At 38.2% G+C, this 13,817-nt stretch overlaps 1 protein-coding gene and 1 long non-coding RNA gene across 8 annotated transcripts in view; one reads left to right on the forward strand and one right to left on the reverse strand.

Annotated features, from left to right (window-relative positions):
• LOC100990608 (contactin-6) overlaps positions 1–13,817 on the forward strand; it is a 320,384-nt gene that overhangs the window by 98,853 nt on the left and 207,714 nt on the right. The gene's annotated exons all lie outside the window — the stretch shown is intronic.
• LOC103783775 (uncharacterized) overlaps positions 1–13,817 on the reverse strand; it is a 61,817-nt gene that overhangs the window by 9,670 nt on the left and 38,330 nt on the right. The window contains exon 2 of the long non-coding RNA XR_003027608.4: positions 2,427–2,546. This is a non-coding gene — a long non-coding RNA (uncharacterized LOC103783775). The remainder of the gene's footprint in view (positions 1–2,426; positions 2,547–13,817) is intronic.

Here is a 13,817-nt window from a genome sequence, read left to right on the forward strand (position 1 = left end):
AATGTCAAAAGTGTTGTGAGTAGAATAACAGCTTTCTTTTACTCTAAATTATAATTTTTTGAAAAATCACTGTTACAGTTCACATTCTGATCACAATAATAGGTAAGCAGAGCCTCATCTTGACACCTACCTACTTTATTGCGGTGCCGTGCTCTAGTATTTAGTCTGTATCTCAAATAACTCTTCAATCTGCCTCCTCCTTTTGATCCTTTAAGGTCAGTCCTTCATTATCTCCTGTTAGAAGTCTCCTAATTTTCTAATGGATAAGCTCATCTAGTGGATAACAATGGGATAATATTCAAAATTCTTACATGGCCAGAAAGACTTCATTGATTCTTTTCTGTAGGGTACCACCAATTCTCACTTTTCTGAAGTGCTTATCTTTCCCAAGGCACTAGGATTTTAATTTCTCTACATCTTTTTTACTTGCTAGTGCCTCTTCCTAGAATTTCTTCCCTTACCATGTATTTCTGGCAAGCTACTACTAATCTTTCAAAACTTAAAATTAATATCTTCTGGCCAGGAAGCTGTTTCCTGTCTAGCATTCTGGTTGCAGGAAACTGGAGCCCACATGGACCATACTATACATTATTTGCAGCATTTGTAGGCAAAGGTGCCTCATTTGCTGCAAATGTATAATCGACACTTTGCTCATTGAGCTCTATCTTCAGTCTACAGAGTCCAGAACTGCTTTCAGAAGTTCTGTTCTTCTGGAGGTAAATAAATGGAACCTAAGTCCAAAATTATTTATACATTGTCACAGGTGCACACCTGCTGCTAGGCCTCACATGTGCACCCCAACAACAAAGATGGCAATGACAACCACACACACACACCCCTGTTGTGCTCATATATGTATAAATACACTCATTGTACAGAAAGCCTTAAAACTGCCCTTGAATATGAAAATAAGATATTTCTCGTTTATTTTTGTCCTCCCTTATCCAGCTTAGAATTAGTCTACCTTCAATGCATCCATTATTGCTTCCTCAACTTAGCTCACCCACACAGCAATTAAACTCCAAGTATTTGAACAACTCAAAAATTCCATGTGTGCAAGAGGCTAAGTGCATAAGAATCCTAGGGCCTAGATGACAAGAATTACTAAAGAAACGTAGCCCACTCCTTCTCACTCTTTTGCAGTTTTGTATGTTATACGTACATTAGTATGTTACATGTACATTAATTTGCCTGAAGTTTCTGTGTTGGCTTAATGGAATACCGTTGCCACCTGCTGGCCATATTGAGCTATTAAAGTCCTGCAATTAACCAAATTAAGCGCAGGTTAACACAATCAGGTTTTGCTGTGCTATTGTTGTAAATAACTTTTACGTATTTAAATTTAGAGTGCACAGTGTGACACAGCTTGCCATTTAATGACTCAGCATGCATACAGTAACCTCAGCTAACCAGCATTAAGTGGAAGTATTATGTCTTGGCACTGAAGAATATAGACTGACATCAAAAATAAAGAGTTTCAAGGCTCAGTTCCACCATTTGTTAGTTATATGATCTTCGATAAATCACTTAACCTGTCTAGACTCACATTATTTAAAAAGGTAAAAATAGAATAATAGTAGTGCCTTCTTCATAGGGTTGATATAACCATTAATGAAATAAGAAATTTGAAATGCTTACATGATAACTACCACATGGTCACAATCAATGGATGTTCCTGCATATTATTTCTCTAGCATTATTACACCTTTCTTCTGATTGCCAAATATGTAAATTCAACTGTCTCTCTGGGCCTCCATTTTCTCATGAACTCTATGGTTTAATTTATAAATATGTTCCAGTGTAGTTTCATTTGTTTTATAAAATACAATCCACTACAGGTAGTGCTCCATTTGTTCAACCTTATTTGTATATGATGCAGTCCACTCTGTGAACATCAGATTTCAATCATCATTGCCTTCCCACTGCACTCACTTTTATAAAGTCAAAGCATAATTTATAGTAAATAAAATACAGTGATCTTAAGTGTTCAGATCAATACATTTTAAGAATTGTATATACCATGAAACTGCCATCCAAAACAAGATATGAAACGTTTTCTTGCATATAGGAAATGCCTCATGGCTTTTATCTATGTTTTTTTCCCCCAAAGCATGTGTTATCTTTATGCAGGCCCTATGCTAATCTCTGCATCATGTCCATTTTAGTTCACGCAACCAAAGTAGACATGACACATTGCAATTCTGATCACCTCTCTTTTTCTCACAAACCCAGTAGAAATTATAAAGAAGAAAAAGCAACAATTAATCCAGAAATGCTATTTGGTCAATTGAAGATCAACACATTCTAGGTGAGCGTTGCCCCAAGAATGTTTAAAGGGAGAAATCTTTTAAAATAAAATGCAACTATAACATTATTGATATTTTTAAAGGGAGACAACAGGATATCTCTTAGAGAAATGGAAGTACCTGTACAGGGCATCATGTTCTCACACTCCTCACTTCAGAATCTGATTCTTAGCTCTGTGGACTTGGGAGACTGGGTTTTCTTAGCATTCTCAGAGTGGATCAGATCTTTATGGAGAAAAACTTGCAAAGAAAATTTAGAAAATATTTACATATAAATCAGAAAAATGATATATTTACTTACATTAATATATTAATATGCTAATAATGTATTATTGTAATCTGCTGTTTTCTTTTTTCATTTACCATATACTTACATCTCTTATCTAGGATTCCCTGTTCTCAACCTTTAGTTCATTATCACCCTCCTCTCCTCACAAAGGAGACTTTTGAGACCACTGCCAATGAAATTTTGATACTGCATTTGTATTGTATATCTGTATATATCTGTTTATGTATTTCTGTGCCTTATACATGGAAAGTAACATTTTCTTTCATTTCTCCCAATACCCCAGAGCCAATTTTCACCTCCTTGGGGTTGATGTCAACTCCATTGAGAACATATATCTTATTCCTTTTTTCCTGCTACCTGGCAGCATGAGATGTTATATTAATCCTGCCTTTTTATTTTCTGTACTTTTGATGCTTTGACATCTAGGGACTTGCTGACTCTGGAAAGACTGCCCTTTCCAAAGTTAGGCAATTCTTAGAGATTAAAAAAAAAGACTCCCCTTCCAGCATCCTTTTCATATGCGTTTAATAGGCAAACCAAACAATCTACTACCCACATCCCAACCATCTCCTTTACTGATCCTTTACACTCCACGCCAGGTTCAGCTTGTCCTAATTATTCCGGGGCCAGGTTCCAGACAAATAAGACAGCCTCTGCACCCCAGAATCTGAAGAGATGATTGAACTAGCCATTTCTAAGCCTTCTGACATTGTATTCTTTTCCGTGGAAACCTCCACACAGGCTCTTGCCTATTTTTTTCTCCACTTTCTCTGCCTCTAAACTGAGCCTGGTGATCCCTCTGAAACTCTGCATGGTGGGTCCTGCCCCCTCCTCTTGGGACCTGTGAATAATAAACCATCTTTTCAATGGTAATCTTCTCCTGATTTCTTGGGTTCATGATACCTGAATAGTAATAAAACCTAAATTTAAAAATACCTATGTATCAGGGAGTTGGTTGGCCAGTATGGAATGTGAATGATCTTGAGAGATATTTGTTAGAGTTTTGATGAAGCCTTGTAAATTCCCCCTGTTCCTTAGAAAGAGTGCTATGAAAACACTACCAAACTCTTGTTCTTTTTACTTTTACTTTTCTTTTCTGGGTCTATACAGACATCTTTATAGTTAATTGACTTTTTAGTAAAGAGTAACTGATTAAACTCATAGCCTTTGTTTAGGCTCCACCTGGTTCTGCCTTCTTAGTTTACCTTTTGAATGAAACTGAGTGTCTCCAAACATTTTCAGGCATATATTTATAGTCAACTCTTGTGGCTATTTTGACAGGTGGTTGACCTCATTCATTATGTATTGAATCTTACTATTCTCACCTTTAGTATAATCTTATTTCTACATTTTTGGGACACATCACCGAAACCTTCTGTGTTCCATACGAGACCTGTACCAGATATTTCTGCAGCCAAAGAGTTTTTTTTTATTTTTATTTTTTCATGAGCTAACACAAGGCTTGCACAAAACTCAGCAGCAAGTAATTCCTTTCTTGTCCAGTCTGAAAAAGTGCTGTCTTTGTCATAAAGCAAAAAGAGACAATGAAAGGTTAGGTTCTTATTGCCCCATCTCATTATTGTTAATGCAAAACTAGACTAATTTGCTTGTGGTTATGGAAATACCTCCTTTAACCTTGGCAACTGAATCAGAAAGAATTTGTTTTAGAGATGGGCATTGCTTAACAGCATTTGGCATTTGCTCAGGCTGAGCATTCATCGTGAGAGTATAAGCCTTCTTTCTTTCTTTAGTGTAGTAATCTCTGCAGAAATATCACATGAAATATGGTGCAGAAAACCTTGAGCATAGTGGCTGGGATAGAGGCAGTGTGCTTTGAGTAAGGCCCTTCAGTTGGGGCCTGCATTTTCTCTGGAGCCAAGATACTTCTGACCTCAGCAAATGGCTTAACTGCTCTGATAAAAAGTGGATGATAATGATAACACTTCCTTCTTTTCAGATCCATAAGAAGAAGAGATTTTTTTGTTTTTGTTTTTGTTTTTTTTGTTTCATCTCCTGCTGTATGCTTGGTCTCTAAAAGTGACTGGCAGAGGGAAGACAATAAATATTTGTTGTTGAATGAATGAAGTGTTATGATGAGGGTTAACTGACATTATAATGCAAAGCTCTTGGACCAAGACCTGACTTATCATAGGCCCTCGAAAGATATTCCTTCCAAAAACAATGACAGCAAAAACAAAATAAATGCTTCGTACTCAATAAAGTGTCTGGTGATGGGTTTATAGGAAATTTAGTAATTTTAATATTAAAAACTACCATTTACGTCATCTGATTATTTATTTGCCAAATATGTATCAAGCAATCACTAAATACCATGCATTATTGCAGGTCCTGGAGATTTAGAGGTAAACAAAAATAGCCACAAGTAAAAGCTGTCCACCTATAAAACTTTCTGCCCAGCCTAGCGCAGGTTAGAGTTCCCATATGTCTATCAGTGATCAATAGCTGTGGGAGAAGAAACCTGTAGACCACTGAAAACAATAAAGCATTCAGATCATTAACTTTTTTATTAATCTTTTGCCATTTGTGGATCTGTTAGCTTCTCTAAAACTCTTGAGGTACAAAAGCATCTCTGAGACAAGAGATAATTCCCAAGCTCTCCTCTTGATTGCCCACGTTTGCCTGAGAGAATTTCTCAACCAGTTGTTTCAGGTTATAGACATAATTGGCTATTAGTCATTGCAGTGCCATTGTTCATTGACATACCTCTCAGCATCATCTCTCAGCCATCTGCAAAGCAAGGTCCTGGTTTCTGATTGATCTTTGGCTGGTCATTGACGATACTGAAGCAGCTCCTGGTTAATTAGCCCATTTTGTCTCTAACCTCATCCATTCTCTGGATGTAATAATAGTGATAGAGGTGGCAGCAATTGTAAGCACAGCCCTGAAAACTTGCTAATCGGCCTTTGTGATTTGCCAGAGGTGCCATTGTTTAAATTGTTAAAGCCAAATTGTTGTGAGAGGCAGTAAGTGGGCATTTTTATCTCCAAGTCAATTACACACATTTAGTGAAACCTAAGGAGCTCATAAATTAGAAGTAAACAAGTAAATAGGAAAGCAGCATCTACAACACTTAGTGATGTAAGTCACACACATACACACCACATACAGGGTGATAAAATAGCGAAATGTGCACTTATGTGGAGAGGAAGCCCACATAGTGATAAGGGGTGAGGGCTCCTGACTTTACCAGCTGTGTGAACTTGGGCAAGTAACTGCTCTCTGAACCTTCTTATCTGTTAAATGGAAGTAATATTAAAGCCTACAGGGACATCGAAAGGATTAAATTACATTAATATTTTATGTTATTTCATTAAACAAGATTTTATAAACTATCTCAAAGTCTGCTCTGTTACGTGTGCTAACTATCTGGTAGTTACTATTATTCTAGAAAAGCATCCTATCCCCCCTAACTCATGCAAAGAAACAATGAACGTTTCCAATACTTCACATTAAAAAAATTACTTTTACAGTATCCACAGGAAATCAGGTAAAAAGCAAAGACAGACAAGCTTAGCTCTTTCCACTGGACTTTGTGAGATGTGTCTAGTTGTACTAGAGTTCAGGCGAGCATTCTAAGAGATGCTGGAAGGCAGAAAATGAAGTGAACTTCATTCTATGAAGCACTTGAGACTTGTCTTTCCCAGTATTTCCCCATCATCTCTCAAAGAACTGCCTATTAATAAAAAACAAACAAAAAAACTTATTCCTTGATATGCTACCAAAAAAATATTCTTCATTCAAGTAAGTTTGGAAACCACCGAGTATTACGTTTCCCTGTGAAGTATCATAATCATTATTTTGGTGTTAAAAGGCCTGAGAAATCAGGAAAAGCTCTAATAAAAGGAATAAAAAGAATAGCTTTGAATCCTTTAACCTAATTTTTCAAAAATACCCCACACAACATGTGTTACCACACAAATTGCATTTTGAAAAAATGCTGGCCAGGCACAGTGGCTCATGCCTGTAATCTCAGGGCTTTGGGTGGCCAAGGCGGGTGGATCACCTGAGGTCAGGGGTTCGAGACCAACCTGACCAACATGGTGAAACCCGATCTCTACTAAAAATACAAAATTAGCCAGTCATGGGGGTGCATGCTTGTAATCCCAGCTATTCGGGAGGCTGAGGCAGGAGAATTGCTTGAGCCCGGGAGATGGAGTTTGCAGTGAGCCAAGGTTGCAACATTGCACTCCAGCCTGGGCAACAAGAACGAAACTGTCTCAAACAAAAAAAAAAAAAGAAAAGAAAAGAAAAGAAAAAATGCTGAGCTACAACATAGTAGGTTGAAGAGTGTCCTCCAAAGCATCCGCACCCACTCAGAAACTAAGAGTGCGATCTTATTTAGAAACAGAGTCTTCGCATATGTAATTTGTTAAAAATCTTGTAATTTGTTAAAACCTGGATTTTGACTGGGCCTTAAATCCAGTGGCTGATGTCTCTATGAGAAAAGAATAGGACACACAGATTCAGAGAAGATGGTGACGTGAAGATGGAGACAGAGATTGAAATCATGCATCTACAAGTCAAACAATGCCAAGGATTGCTGGCAACCACCAAAAGAAACCAGAAAGTCATGGGATGGTTTTTCCTTCAGAGCCTCCAGAAGGAACCAACCCTGCTGACACCTCGGTTTCAGGCTGTAGACTTCTAGACTCCTGAACCATGAGAGACAATATATGCTTTTTTTTTTTTTTTTTTTTTTTTTTCCTGAGACAAGGTCTCCCTCTGTCACTCAGTCTGGAGAGCAGTGACACCATCACAGCTCTCTGCTGCCTCAACCACCTCAGGTCCAGGTGATCCTCTCACCTCAGCCTCCCTAGTAGCTGGGACTACAGGTGTATGCCACCATGCCCAGCTAATTTTTGTAATTTTTGTAGAGACGGGGTCTCACCATGTTGCCAAAGCTGGTCTCAAACTCCTAGGCTCAAGCAGTCCCCCCACCTTGGCCCCCCAAAGTGCTGGAATTACAGGTGTGAGCCACCACACCCAGCCAAATTTGTTGTTTTAAGCCACCTAGTTTGCCGAAATTGGTTGCAGCAGCACTAGGAAACTAATTCGTATTTAGTATTTTTAAATGGCTATTTGAAATGTAAAAAAAAAATGCCATGAAATATATTGCAATTAAAAACTTTGTTCTCTCTGCTGCCTATTTGTTTTGGTTCCATTTTTTGGCAATTTGAGGTAGAGGAATTGGAACACAGAGGGGAGGAGATAAGAAGCACTCACTGCTAAGTGAGTGATTAAGAGCTCACTCATGGCTCAAAAGGAAACTCTCCATTATATTTTCTATTATCACTTGCGTTCTTGTCAATATAAGTACTTGCCACTTGTGAATCATTTTGGCGTTTGCAAAAACTTTCTTAAACAGTCAATTTCTTCCATTCTACCACCAAAAGAAACAAATAAAATAAACAATAGACAAATGCAATAGCAATGTTTACTAAAATTAAGTTTTTCACTCTGCTTAGCTTTGAAATCTGTATGGAAAATTAAGATAAAGGCCTACATTTTCATAGATAAAGCGCTAGAAAACTTTGTTTTTAGACATATATATATGTCTTTTTTTTAGACATATATATATGTCTTTTTTTTAGACATATATATATATTTTTTAAGATGAAGTCTCGCTCTGTTGCTGAGGCTGGAGTGCAGTGGTTCAATTTCTGCTCACTGCAGTGTTCACCTCCTGGGTTTAAGTGACTCTCCTGCTTCAGTCTCATGAGTAGGTGGGATTACAAGTGTGTGCCACCATGCCTGGCTAATTTTTGTACCGTTAGTAGAGATGGGGTTTCACCATGTTGACCAGACTGGTCTCGAACTCCTTGCCTCAAGATATCTGCCCTCCTCAGCTTCCCAAACTGCCAGGACTACAAGCGTAAGCCACCGTGCCTGGCTCAGCATGTATTTTTAATTCAGCTCTTTGGAGAGCTGCATCTACTGAGCACTGCGTGGGCTTCGTCTCACTGTGTAGGTGAATCCTGGTGGATGGAGGCCATCTGTGGTACCTCTAAAGCTACAGTAAGAACAGCCAATGCCATGGCATCAAAGGAAGCCAGAGGCATTTGGACCTTTTGGGGTCTGGCAGGCAAATAAAGAAAAGACTAGATTTGGCCTTAGTCTAGTTTCTTCTCATCTGGACACTAGCTCATAGCTCATAACTGGGCTCTCTTTTTTAAGTTCCATAAATGCAAGCATGACATGCATATGTGTATACAGAATTTGGACATGTTTTCCAAATTGTAAATGTGATCACAGCCTTAAGTAAAATTTATGTCTCCCAAAGCCCTCAGGATTAGTTCCTCATTCTTTAAGGAGGCTCAAAATAACTTCATGTCACTTTGGTTATCTCTCTAGCCCCATTTCTTGTCAACTTTTTCCTTAAGAAGAATAACTTGACTTCTCTAAATACTCCTTTATTTCTCTCAGGGCATATGCATTTACTTACCCTATACTCTTTCTTCTTTCTTTCCCTTTCTTTCTTTCGTTCTTTTGTTCTTTTTTTTTTTTTTTTTTTTTTTCCCCAAGGTCTGATTTTATCGCCCAGGCTGGAGTACTGTGACACAATCTAGGCTCACTGCAACCTCTGCCTCCTGGGCTCAAGCCATCCTCCCACCTCAGCCTCCTGAGTAGAGTAGCTGGGACTACAGGCACCACTGCGCCCAGCTAACATTTTGTGTGTGTGTGTGTGTGTGTGTGTGTGTGTGTGTGTGTGTGTGTGTGTGTATTTTTTGTAGAGACAGGGTTTCACTATGCTGCCCAGGCTGGTCTCAAACTCCTGAGTTCAAGTGAACCACTCACCTTGGCCTCCCAAAGTGCTGGGATTATAGGAGTAAGCCGCCATGCTCAGCCCCTATTCTCTTTCTAAAAGAATCCATTCGCTCTTTATTTCCCTATGATTGGGTTAGCATCATGGCTTCCAATGTTTGACTGAATGGTTTTAAATTCTACCCTCCATGAAACGGGAAAATTAGCTTTTTTTTCTCATGGAGTTTTGTTGAGATTTGAATCAGATAATAAATGCCAAGTTACTACATATAACAGAGAGTTGTCAAAAATATCATCATCACTCTCATTTTTCATATCCCAGCTTAACTATCATTGGAACTGAAAAACACTCCCTGAACCTCACAAGATTCGATTAGATAAAATTAGCTGTAACTATTAGAACAACCCCAACATCAATTCCCTTATATCCAGTAGTTACACTTCTAGAAAAGTTTGCTAAGAAAGTAATTCTAAATTTAGGAAAAACTTTTATTATTGCATTATTTATAATAGAAAACAAAAATATGGAGCTACCCAAACATTTTCACTTCATTTAGACTTATCAGTCATGTGATGGATTGTTAGGGACCTTCTGAATCATATTATTCCATTAAAAATAAAAATTCACAAGGACAAATTAATAGCATAGAAATTCCTATGTTATATTGTTAACCGAATAACAGCAGGGATTAAAAATTGATGGGATAGTATAGAAAAAAATCCTGGAATTACAGGTGCAAATATCCTAACAGAATTATTTTGTAACGTAATAATTGGGTATTTTTTTCTCTATTTTTCTGAGTCTTGCAAATATTCCATAATAAGCATCCATTACATTTATAATGGCATAAAATAATAACCTTAATCTTTAAAAAATGCTAGTGGAGTAAATGAAACTTTTCCTGCATTTTCTTGCCAGTTCATGTCGCTGGGGAGTGTCAGTTATTTCTCTTGTCTAACCGTTTCCCTATGGTGAAAAACATAGAAACATGTTGATAAAGAACACAAAGAAAGAATGCATGACTAGGAGTGAGGAGAAGGAAAAGCTTCATGCATACTCAGCTGTAACATGTTTGGGCCGGGCGCGGTGGCTCACGCCTGTAATCCCAGCACTTTGGGAGGCCGAGGCGGGCGGATCACGAGGTCAGGAGATCGAGACCATCCTGGCTAACACGGTGAAAACCCCTTCTCTACTAAAAATACAACAAATTAGCCGGGCGTGGTGGCAGGTGCCTGTAGTCCCAGCTACTCGGGAGGCGGAGGCAGGAGAATGGCGGGAACCCGGGAGGCGGAGGCAGGAGAATGGCGGGAACCCGGGAGGCGGAGGCAGGAGAATGGCGGGAACCCGGGAGGCGGAGCTTGGAGTGAGCCAAGATGGCGCCACCGCACTCCAGCCTGGGCGACAGGGCGGGACTCTTGTCTCCAAAAAAATAAATTAAATAAATAAATAAATAAATAAATACAAATAAAATAAAATAAAATTTTTACAAAATCAATGTAACAACTCAGGGAAACTATTTGTCTTCAAACATTGAAGTAAGAAAGACAGGAACCCAAATTCAGAACCGGCTGAACCTTGAAGGAATAAACAGTAAATGTCAAGGGCTTTTCTCACACAGGGAATGAACCGGTTTTCCTGCTCATAAAAGAAAACAAAAATATTGAGTGTGAGTCTGAAAAATATGAACTTCCTCGTGTTTGTCATCTCCATAAATTATCCCTGTCATTTTATCTTTATACTGAGAGGGAGATAATTTAGCAAAATGAAGCACGGGCTGCTATTTCATTTTCTTATTACATATTTGAATTCAGTCTAGTATAATTATGGTGTTTGTGAAGTTTAAACTGATGTAGCAAGAGAGTAATAGGAAGAATAAGTGATCATCCACTCTCAACATGATAAGGAGCATTTCTTGATAAGAAAGTTGACTTTACCAAGTACAGGAAATATGTAAGAGGTTTTATCAGCCAATAATTTTAATTTATGAGATGCTTTCATTGTGTTCCACTAAGAAAATATACATTTATTTCTAAATAAGTTAGTTTTAAAGCAAAGTGAGAACAACAGTAGCAAAAATGTCTCACAGTTACAGACACAGGCAAAACAAAAACAAAAATACCTGCCCCCATCTGTGAGAAAAGAGCTCACAAAGAACCAGGAACTTATAAATGAGCAGATTTGCCCTTGGCTGTAGGCAAGATCCCTGAGACAGTAATAAGAAATGAGGTTACCAAACATCCAGAGAGATATGAGCTGATAAAACTTAATCAGGCTAGTTTCACAAAGGGCAAATCTTTTCTGACGAATTTGGTGGCATTTTTGCATGGCACATGGGGCAGGAGAAGTACGTGACAGGAATGCGGGATAGAATTCAACTGAAGAAGGTAGAAAGCCATGGATGATACACATGAAAATGAGGTACGGTCTTAGCTTTCCGAAGAAGAGCACTTGGGAGACGTTTAGCCCAAAGGCGTTGATTTCATGAAGATATTTATGTTGACAATAAACATGAAGCGTGGTTGATGGACTGGCATGCTTAGCAGTGAAACCACGGTAGCAAAATTATGTCTGTTATCATCAAATAATGCATGCTTGGGGTGTGTATGTATGTTTGCCATTCCAGATTTTTTTTAGAGTATTCTCATCAGTTATTTGCAGTCATGCACTGCATAATAATATTTTGGTCAATGACCGACTCCCCCCTATGAGATGGTGGTACCTTAGGATTATAATACCTTTTCTATGTATAGATATGTTTAGATACACAAATACTCCCCATTGTGTTACAGTTGTCTGCAGTACTCAGTACAGTAACATGCTGGCTGTGCAGGTTTGTAGCCTAGAAGCAATAGGCTGTGTACCATACAGCCTAGGTGTGTAGCAGGCTATACTGTCTAGGTTTGTGTAAGTGCACTCTGTGATATTCCCACAATGACAAAATTGCCTAATGACACATTTCGCAGAATGCATTTCCATTGTTAAGCCACTCATGACTGTATTTACTTTTTCCAAATGTCTATGTTATTAGTATATATAGAGAGAGCCAATGACATTTCAGAGAGACACACTCTTATCTCAAAGAGGAACCAATGGGCCACACTGCAATATCTCAATGATAATAATAGGTTTTACAGCATTTCTAGCATCTTTACTCTGAGACATTTTTAAAAAGCGCTTTTAGTTGTTTTGTGTACTTGACAGTAGGCTGTTATTTTTCAAAGGTTAATGTTGAAGTGTTCTAAAATTGGGAAAGTAATAGGGTCAAATACACAGAAGTTCAAAAGAAAGAATCTGAGTTTCCTGCTTAGTTGGTCCCTCAGCGTCAATGTACAAATAGGCTTGTCTCTTTCATCTTAAAAAGATAAATAATCCAAACTGAAATACATACATACAAACAATTTCTCTACGTCCTGCTGTTGTTTCTGCTCACCTCTCCCTTCTCTTTGCTGTCTGACTTCTTTATAGAGTAACCTGTACACCATTCCATAGTTTTATTTCAGTCCTCAGTTTATCTCAAGCTTGGCCTTTATGTCTCAATTCATCTTGATTTGAGAGTGAAATTTATCCCAAAGAAGAAACAAGAGACTTTCTGATGATCAACATTAGTGCCTTATTGCTGTTGCTCTTGTTTTTCATGGTTACTCTCTAACATATGTAACTCTTAACATATGTAACCAATATAACTCTTAACTACATCCTCCTTGTTAAAAACTCTCCTGTTTTGGCCTCCCATATGATGGATGGCGTAGGCAGAATAATGGCCCCCAAGATGTCAATATTCTAATCCCTGGAACATGTGAATCTGTTAGATTACAAGACAAAGGGAAATTACGGTTAAAAATGGAATTGAGGTTGCTAATAAAGAGATTATTTTGGATTAGCTGGGGAGGCCTTTGAAGTAGAAGAGGGAGGTAGAAAAAGGGCCAGAGGAAAATGTAACTATGGAGGAATAGTAGAGTAATTTAATGTGAGAAGGACTCAACATGCTGTTCCTGATTTTAAAGATAGAGAAAGGTGTCCACAATCCGAGGAACGTGGGCAGTCTCTAGAAGTTGTATAAGGCAAGGAAACAGATTTCACTCCAGAGCCTCTAGGAAATGCAGCCCTGATGACATCTTGATTTGAGCTCACTGAGACCCATTTTGGAATTCAAACCTACAGAACTATAAGATAGTAAAATTGTGTTGTTTTACACCATTGAGTTTGAGGTAATTTGTTACGGCAACAATAGAAAAATAGTACAATGGTGTTCTGGCAAAATAGTCTCAACTTCTCATGCAGATCTTCCTCAGAACATTGGGCTGTTTTCTTTCTTTCGTCAATTCCCTAGATGTTGACAGTCCTTGGTTTTCATCCTTAGCTTTCTTTTTATTCAGTTCCATGCTGTTGCTGCCTTTTACAAAGCAATGCCATCAAACTCGGTCTCTTTCCCCAACCA

This window comes from Pan paniscus, chromosome 2, assembly GCF_029289425.2.
Source record: "Pan paniscus chromosome 2, NHGRI_mPanPan1-v2.0_pri, whole genome shotgun sequence".
NCBI classification, from domain to species: domain Eukaryota; kingdom Metazoa; phylum Chordata; class Mammalia; order Primates; family Hominidae; genus Pan; species Pan paniscus.